This window comes from Nilaparvata lugens, chromosome 3 (genome assembly GCF_014356525.2).
Source record: "Nilaparvata lugens isolate BPH chromosome 3, ASM1435652v1, whole genome shotgun sequence".
NCBI lineage: Eukaryota > Metazoa > Arthropoda > Insecta > Hemiptera > Delphacidae > Nilaparvata > Nilaparvata lugens.
The window spans coordinates 82249598-82258436 of NC_052506.1; the positions used below are offsets into that span (position 1 = coordinate 82249598).

Sequence of the window (8839 nt, forward strand, 5' to 3'; positions counted from 1 at the left end):
ATATATGCTTTCAATAAATACTTCTATATCAAACATTGTGCACACTGGTGCAAACCATATTACGGTGACAGCAGAGGGAAAATGCTCAAGCTTTGATTGAATATGGTTGGAACAATTTATAGTCGAGTTGGCGAAGCCTGCATAATGAGAATGGAGTAATTCTCATTTTTAATGAATGAACAAAGCAAATCTTAATGAATACAATACAATATATGAAATTGGTTGTTGAAATAAATGGATAATCAAGATTTTATTTTTGTTTCCAGAACTGCACAACAAAAGATAATCTCAAAGCTTGTAAGGTTCCAAGGAGGCTGGTGGCCAAAGTAGATGCTGCAGTGGAGGAGGCTCTGGAGATGCAAGATATTTTCATCTAAGTGAGTAGAAGAAAGAGATAATTGTGAGGAGTACTCTGGAGAGAAGGGTGCAGTTTCAGACACTGCGATGTGTGATGATCTCAGTGAGTGATGAAGATCAATTCATTTCATTTTCATTGTTTATAATTAATAAGAATAAGAATTCAATCCATATTCAAAATTAATTCACTTTTGTTAGCCACACATTCACTATATAACCAATTATCATAAATTTATTCAATATTACATTCATTCATTCATTTCTATGATGATGATTTTAAGCCTACAATAATAAATTATCATCAATTGACTAGCGATCAACTTTAATTTGAATATCATATGAAGCTATTAATTCCAATAATTGAATTATTGTTATGCTAGTTCGTCAATTTCAAATCTTTTATGGTAAGCATTATTAGATTACACGATTTGTGATTACATTTTCTAAATTCAATTTAGGAATGATCAGCTTGATCGACAGACAGGGAAACTGCAAACCTCACTTGATGATAGTTGAAAATGATAAATCTCATTTTCACAATTCATGAATATATAATTATTTTTTATTTGCTCAATGTAATAGATTTACTTTTTAGCGAATTTCAGCGCTATTTATAGAAATAGAACATATTTCACTAAAAGAACACTATTCCACTAAGGCATGTACGGTATTATACTAATTACATTAATTATTACATTTAAATGCATTTCATTTATTCCAGTTTTTGGTTTTCTGGGCTGTTTCAATTTATTTGTTTTTTTTATATCATGCGCTACAGGCAGTAGTTTCAGTATTGTTTTAGCAATCTTAATCACCTAGACTAGACTCAAAGCTTTTATTTTTATTATTTATTATTTAAGTTGATAATGTTTTTACCTTGTTAATTATACTTTGATTATCTGATCACACAACTGGATACGTGATCAGTATAATTTCCAAGATACTATTTAATTTCTACTTTTGTTATTTGTAATTTGAGAAGGAAATAAATTCATTTATTCATTTATTCATATTACCGAAGTGCCTTACACTTCTTATCCTAGCCCAATGTATAAATGGTATATTACATGGTCTAATAAATAAATAAAAAGGGACAACTAGACCCCAAAATGGGTAAAAATATAGTCCTTCATTACCGCTCTATCTTTAATACGTTTTTGTTGGTTTGTTTCTAGATGGCAAAGAGGCGTTTAAATGAGGAAGCAGCTGCTAAACCTCCAAAGAGGAGGTGCATTGGTGATGCACCGCCACCTGGCCTAAGACGATCGGAGAGGATTAAGCAGCTAAAGTAAGTATCAATGAAAAGGAACACAATCAATAGCATCCCCAAATACCTGAGCCAGGAATCCTTCTCAAAAGTATAGGCATTCGAATTTGAACATAACGAAGCTCATTTCTATATACAAAGAATTTTGTACAGAAAAAATGTTGAACCTATTTCCGATTAATTTTATAGATATGTATTTAATACAAATTTCAACATCAAATTCAAGAAACCACACACTGATACTTGCACTACATGTGATAAATTGGAAAACATGATAAAATTCTACAACACCGGGGAAAACTACAAAGTATGCAAAGAGAAACACATCAGGAAAGCAGAAGCTGCTAAGATAGATCTGATGCAGTTGACAGTTTCAAGTATGACGGATACACTTCAGTTATTTGCTTTGACTTGGAGAAAACTTTGCCAACTCCATATTTGACTTGTAGTAGAGTGTTTTATAGTCGACAACTGTGGACTTACAACTTTTGTGTCCATGATTTAAAAACCAACAAACCACTATATTTATAAAATTAACACTTTGCACATAGATGTTGTGGAATTTCTCCATATTAAGGTGAAGTGAAAAAATGTTGTCAATTCCACAATTTATTTTTTTATTTGAGTCGAAACTACCACTCAGTGGAGTCTACCACTGATGATGATGCCAAGAGCATCGAAACTAGTTTGGACTCAAATAAAAAAAAATCCACAACATTTTGTGGAATTGACAACATCTTTTTACTTCACCACTATATTTATGTGGCATGAAGGTCAAGGAGATAGGGGTTGCACAGAAATTGCTTCTTGTTTACTGAAATATATTGAAAATTTGGCCCCCAGTGTGAAACATCTTGTAGCATTTAGTGATAATTGCGGGGGACAAAACAAGAGTGCACTTATAAGATTTTGGGCATACATAGTTGCTAATACTAGAATAGAATCAGTAGAACACTAGTTTTTCGTGCCCGGTCACTCCTTTATGGAGTGCGACCAGGATTTTGCTGTTATTGAGGATGCAAAAAAAGACAGATGAGGCTCAGATATTTGTTCCAGAATACTGGTCACATGTTATCTATAAGGCTAGCAGAAATTTTATGGTTGTTGAAATGGATATGTTTATTGATTCGCTTGAGGAACCTTTTGAAAATTTGCTTGTTTCTAAAGCACCAGGTATACAAAAAATGACTTGTTTCAGGCTAGAGAAGGAAGATCCTTTCACTTTGAGATACAAAACTTGTTTCAACAAAAGTGTTCCTTTTCAAATAAAAAGCCTCAAAGCTACATGCTGTCCAAAAAACGGGTCAGAAAGACCAAAAAAAGTAGGTCCTTCAGAGAGAAAAAGGGCCAGTGAGTGCTCAAGCTCATTTAAATTTCCTGATTTTGAAATAGTTGAGAAAATGTACCCTATCAAATCAGCCAAGTTCAAGGATCTTCAGGGGCTACTCAATTTCATTCCACCTGTTGATCACATTTTCTTCAATCAACTTCCAGTTTCAACGTCTTCCAACAAGAAAACTACAACTACTGACGTGAATACTTCTGACAAAGCAGCTACTATGGCCGATGAAAATGATGAAGAAATGGAGGACAATTTGTATTCTTGTTTTATTAATTTTAAAGGGTACTATAATTCTATCTTATAAATTAATACAGGGAATGTTTGTTCCAGTGTGCTCCAACGATGTTTATAGAATTTGTTTCCATGTGCAGTGGCTGGGGGATGGGAGGCATTCCTGGGTTAGCCTCTCTTATTTGGTGCCCTTTGAGAGGGCACCAACCCCCCAACAGACACCCTACACTATGTTGAAGAATTACATCATAACTGTAAGTGTAACAACATATTTCTAAGTAAATATTGCAGTAATTACAATATGACAGTATTTGGTTATTACAATATCACAAAATATTGATTATTAATAATATGAAAATTATTAATAATATGAAAACCATGACTATTGAAAATTTTCAAAAAAGTGTTTAAAAAAATAGTTAGAGATCAGCCATTAGATTCAATTCATTTTTATGTAAATTGTAACTAGAGTATCCAATTTCATCAATCATCCAGCCCTTAACATCATATTACCCAATGCATATAATTTATGTGGCATTATACAGAACTAGAAATGATTTGAAGTGTTTAGTCTCTCTGATACAATAATATTTTTAACACCTTTCACCTTCAATGAGCACAAAAGTATGTTTGTTGTATCGAACCTAACCTCAAATTCATACAATATTATTAATTCATTAAATAATTGAGGAATTGATTTTCATTTCAAATTGTTAGCCATAATCTTAGCCTTTCTAGTCGTTATGGTCTTATCTATATCTTCGATTGATAACACCATTGGTGACATATATTTTTGCTTTTCTGTCTGAGACCTAGTAATTCATTCCAATTAATGAAGTTTTTATTGGTACCAAGATATACTGTCATAACACACACACACACACACACACACACACACACACACACACACACACACACACACACACACACACACACACACACACACACACACACACACACACACACACCCAAAAACCACTTTTTTGGACTCAGGGGACCTTGAAACGTAGTATAGAAATTTGTAAATTGGAGTACCTTGATTTTTTAGGAAAGCAATACTTTCCTTACCTATGGTGATAGGGCAAGGAAAGTAAAAATTGATTATTGGAACATTTATTATTGAATTTCCATTATTAAAAAATCAAAAACCATAATTTCCATATTATCTGAACCAGAATATTGTTTTTAAAAAGCATAATGCATGATTCCTCTATGAGCAGATTAGAATTTCAAATGTACTGCCATGAAGACCCCACATAATGGTCTCTATATATGAGGAACACGAGTGTTATGACCTGTATTTATAGACCTTGCTATAAGCTAACTGCAATAGCGCTCCAACCGTATAATCTTGTGTAGCTCAAAGTTTATAACCTCACTTTTGCTACCAAATATGACCAAAAACAAATATGCCCGCCGTTTGAACAGAGTTAGCTAGAGTTAGCAGACTCAAACCTGCACTATCTGCTATCTCGTCTGTTATTTTTTCTCTAACCTACCACTATAGCATTGAGTTAACACAGACTTAGCAAATAGCAGGAGTTAGCGAATAGCTTGACTTAGCCAGCTTACTCCAATATTGTTAATACCCCCTTTGAATAGTTTTTTTATTATGTTAATTTGGACGTTCAGAGCAGGTCTTCCTTCAACCTGGACCTGCGCCTACAAAAAAATGGCCGCCGTATTTGATGGCCGGCATTGATATCTTAAACGGAACTAGACGAACTGAGATGCTTCTAACAGCTGATTAGTGATTTTTTCTTAGTGGGAGTCTCTATAAGACCACCACATACGGCGGCCATTTTTTTCTAGGCTCAGATCCGGTAGTATATAGGTAGAATAGTCTCGTTCAGAGTGATTATTTTTTAAATTGAAAATTGTTTCTTGTTTCGACACATGATACATAACCTTCATCTCTTCACTCCATTAATGAAATCATGTAATTTTCATCGAAAAAATATAAAAATTCCTCTGAGTCCCAATTTATCTTCATATTGTTCTAGCAAACCATTCATTGAGGGATGAAATGCTAGCCTCCAGTGAACTAACTGAAACGAATTGATCATATGATTTCGACATAGAAGATTTTGAAACAGATAATCAAGATATCATGTTAAAATGAAAACAAAAAACCGAGTGTGTGAAAGAAAGACTTTGTTTTTGTTTCCTGTTTCCTAGCAACGAATTCGATATGGTAAAACCTATTCATGTAGAGGGAGTTTTTGGTGCTATTCGGAACCGAATTCAAATCGAATCACCTGTTCATACTTACTGGAATTGGCCGAAAACGAACAGATAGCAAACTGAACCGAACCGAATGTGTATGAAAGTAGCCACTCCATAGAAACGAATTTGAACCTGATGGACTATATTAGTGTCAAGTATGCGTTCGGTTCTTTGCGGTTTCTATTCGGTACCGAATTCAAACCGACTTACCGTTTCACACTCATCGGAATTGGCCGAAAACGAAGAGAAAGCCAAACTGAACCGAACCGAACCGAATGTGTGTGAAACTAGCCCAACTCTGTTGCAATATTTCAATACGTACGACTGGTTTCTCTGTGATTATAGATTAAATATAGATACCGAAATCTATATGAAATTATCACTGCCAATCGATCGTTGAGGGCTTGATTATATTATATTATTATGTCTAGGTGAGTCTTACTTATAAGGAAATCCGTACAAGGAAAAAAGAATAGGAATATCAATATGACGAAAAAGTTGCTCAACTACAAAGTAGCCACACTAATTTAAAAAACCAATTAGAAGTAACTCTAAAAACGTCTGAGGAAGAAAGGTCAGGGATGGTAGAAGAAATTAAATCTTTGCAACTGATTATAAAATTACAAGATGAAGACCATAAAAAAGAAATACTAAATCTAAAAAATCAATGTAAATTACATGTTACAAATGTAATTTACATTGATTTTTTAGATTAGTATTTCTTTTTTATGGTCTTCATCTTGTAATTTTATAATCAGTTGCAAAGATTTAATTTCTTCTACCATCCCTGACCTTTCTTCCTCAGAGCTGAGATGCCAAGGGGTATAAGTGTCATTTTGTGAAATAGAGTTAAGTGCAGAAACTGGTCATTAAATACTGTAATAATGTTGTGGCCAAGGGATACAAACTGCTTCTCTATCATGTGCTGAGATCTAACGGTGGAAAATAAAACTAGTCACTTGAAAGTCAGTTTCGCTTGGCGGCCAAGGGGTACATGTCGCACCCTTGCTACAAAAGTGCCACAACTCAAAAAACCACATTTTTGAGGAATTACAAAATACTGTTCCCAGGCTAACTAGGCAGGCGTGCTCGGTCTGAGTCTGATTCAGATGTTGAAGTCGAGGACTGTTTGTTCCACAAGGCAGGCGTGCTCGGTCTGAGTCTGAGTCTGAGTCTGAGTCTGATTCAGATGTTGAAGTCGAGGACTCCTCTCATCGAGATGAATTAATCATATTCACTAGTTTTTTACAATAAACAGAATAAGTTTAATTTTTTCTTCATGTTTGTTTTCAGGTTGCTCCAACGATGTCGTTAGGGTGCCACTCTATGTGCGGTGGTTGTGGGATGGGAGGCACACGTGGGTTGGCCTCTCTTATTTGGTGCCCTTTGAGAGGGCACCAACCCCCCAACAGACACCCTTCACGATGTTAAAGAACTATGTCATAACTGTAAGTGTAACAACATGTTTCCAAGTAAATATTAAAGTAATTGCAATATGACAACACTTGATTATTACAATATCACAAAATATTGATTAAGTAAATATCACAGTAATTACTATACGACAGTATTTGACAGTATTTCATTATTTCATCATTTAAAATTCCTTTTGAAATGGAACACAGGGTTGCTTGAGGCCCCAACATTTCCAATTGCAATCCATACAAAATCCCAGCTCCATAAATTTCCAGCTATATCATTTCAGAGACAAGAACAGCTACAAGAAGAGAGAGAGAGAGAGCAACAGCAGCAGCCGCCGCAGCGACAGCAGGTTCCTGTTGCTGGTCCCAACATCCCAGCCGAACATTGTAGATATTTAAATTGCACTTGTCAAGTTTGAAATGTATGTTGTATGCATGTTCCAGGAAACGTGACAGCCTGGCAACCCGGGGAAGAAGAGAGGGGGCCTTCAATACTGCTGATGAGCTTCAACAAGCTTCAACAATGTATGCGATTTCCAGTCTTTGGCTTAGAAAATTTTAAAATTTCATCGAGCCCGGCGCAGTAGAGAACAACGATTTATTTTGCTCGCATGCCCCCTGCGTTTACAAGGACCATAAACAAATGTATGTTCATCAGCTTGGGAGTCCATTTTTCAACAGTTAGTTATAGAATTGATGGAATCACAAATATTTGTCTTATCTTTTCTGTAAGGTCTTCTGTATGACCATGACTATTAAAAATATTTACTAGTTTTTTTACAATAAACAAAATAAGTTTAATTTTTTCTTCATGTTTGTTTTCAGTTTGCACAAATGATGTTGAGCTAATTCCCCAAGCTGGCTGAGCTAGTTCCTACGAAGACCCCTACTCAAATAAGAGAACAGGCAAGAAGGTTCAATAATTTCCCCTTATTCGACATCTTCCAGTTGGATATCAGCGATGTTGGGGGTGAAGCGACTGACAGGACCTGTGATATGGAATCTGGGGATGATTTAGGGGATGGCAACAAGATGATATCCACACAGGATAGTGTTGACACCCCTGCAATTGGACTAGTTTGCCCGCAATTGGACGGTGGCCCCGTTTGCCCGCTGGATTCTGTGGTTGAATGTGAGGTATGTGGAAACAAAATGGAAGGCCAGTCAGAGTAAGTACTATCTCTTTCTCTAAGTTTAAGGCAAAAGTCTAACGAGACTCGGAATTATAACAAATAGGTGACCCTAGGATTTCTAGTGGAAAGCACTAGTGTGGGCAAAAATTTACCCAGAATAATTTTCATTTCAGGCCGCTTCTCGGCCTGTGGCCCCGTGCAAACTCGTATCTTGGCAACATTGATGCAAGAGGGAACATAGTGTGAACTGAAGTATCTGAACTTCTAGGCTGATTGGGGGCCATCAGCCTTCAGTGTTGCTAGTTCGCTGAACAAGACCACGTCGTTGGGGTTAGAAACCTGTTCCCCCAGTAAGTCCTGGACCCAACTTCCATCAAGTGGTGCATGCCAGACAGGAGAGGGGTGACGGGCTACATGCACATAAGGAGGTGGCTGCTGCATTAGGAGCCCTCCTAACAACTGAAGTCTCGGCGTGGGTAAGAATGGTCAAACCACAATTGATGAGGTGATAAGGTTAGAGGAGCGATACCACCTCTGCAGGGGGTGGCAGTGGATAAGCCAAGCAGATGGAATTTAATTGCAATTCCTGTCAACTCCAACCGATGGACAATGGAAATTATTCCTGTATTATGGCAATTCATTTGTAGTTTTCAAGTATGGTTAGAAGATGTTGACGAAGTGGAGTTGGCAAAACCCTTAGGTGCTATTGTCCAGTGTCATGATTTATCGAATTTCATTCTATGTGCAGTGGTTGTGGGATGGGAGACATCATGGGTGGGTGTCTCCTATTTAAGAGGGCACCAACCCCCCGACAGACACCCTACGACATGTTAAAAAACTACATCCTAACTATAAGTGTAAC

At 36.3% G+C, this 8839-nt stretch overlaps 1 long non-coding RNA gene across 2 annotated transcripts; it reads left to right on the plus strand.

The window, feature by feature from the left end:
• Window positions 1–272: 272 nt before the first annotated feature.
• On the plus strand, window positions 273–8208 carry LOC120350604. Of its 2 annotated transcripts, XR_005570927.1 has the most exons (6): window positions 273–460; window positions 1533–1645; window positions 3297–3451; window positions 6717–6871; window positions 7289–7489; window positions 7670–8208. It is a non-coding gene; the product is annotated as an uncharacterized LOC120350604 (long non-coding RNA). The 2 variants fall into 2 exon arrangements; XR_005570928.1 differs by lacking the exon at window positions 7289–7489.
• Window positions 8209–8839: the final 631 nt, after the last annotated feature.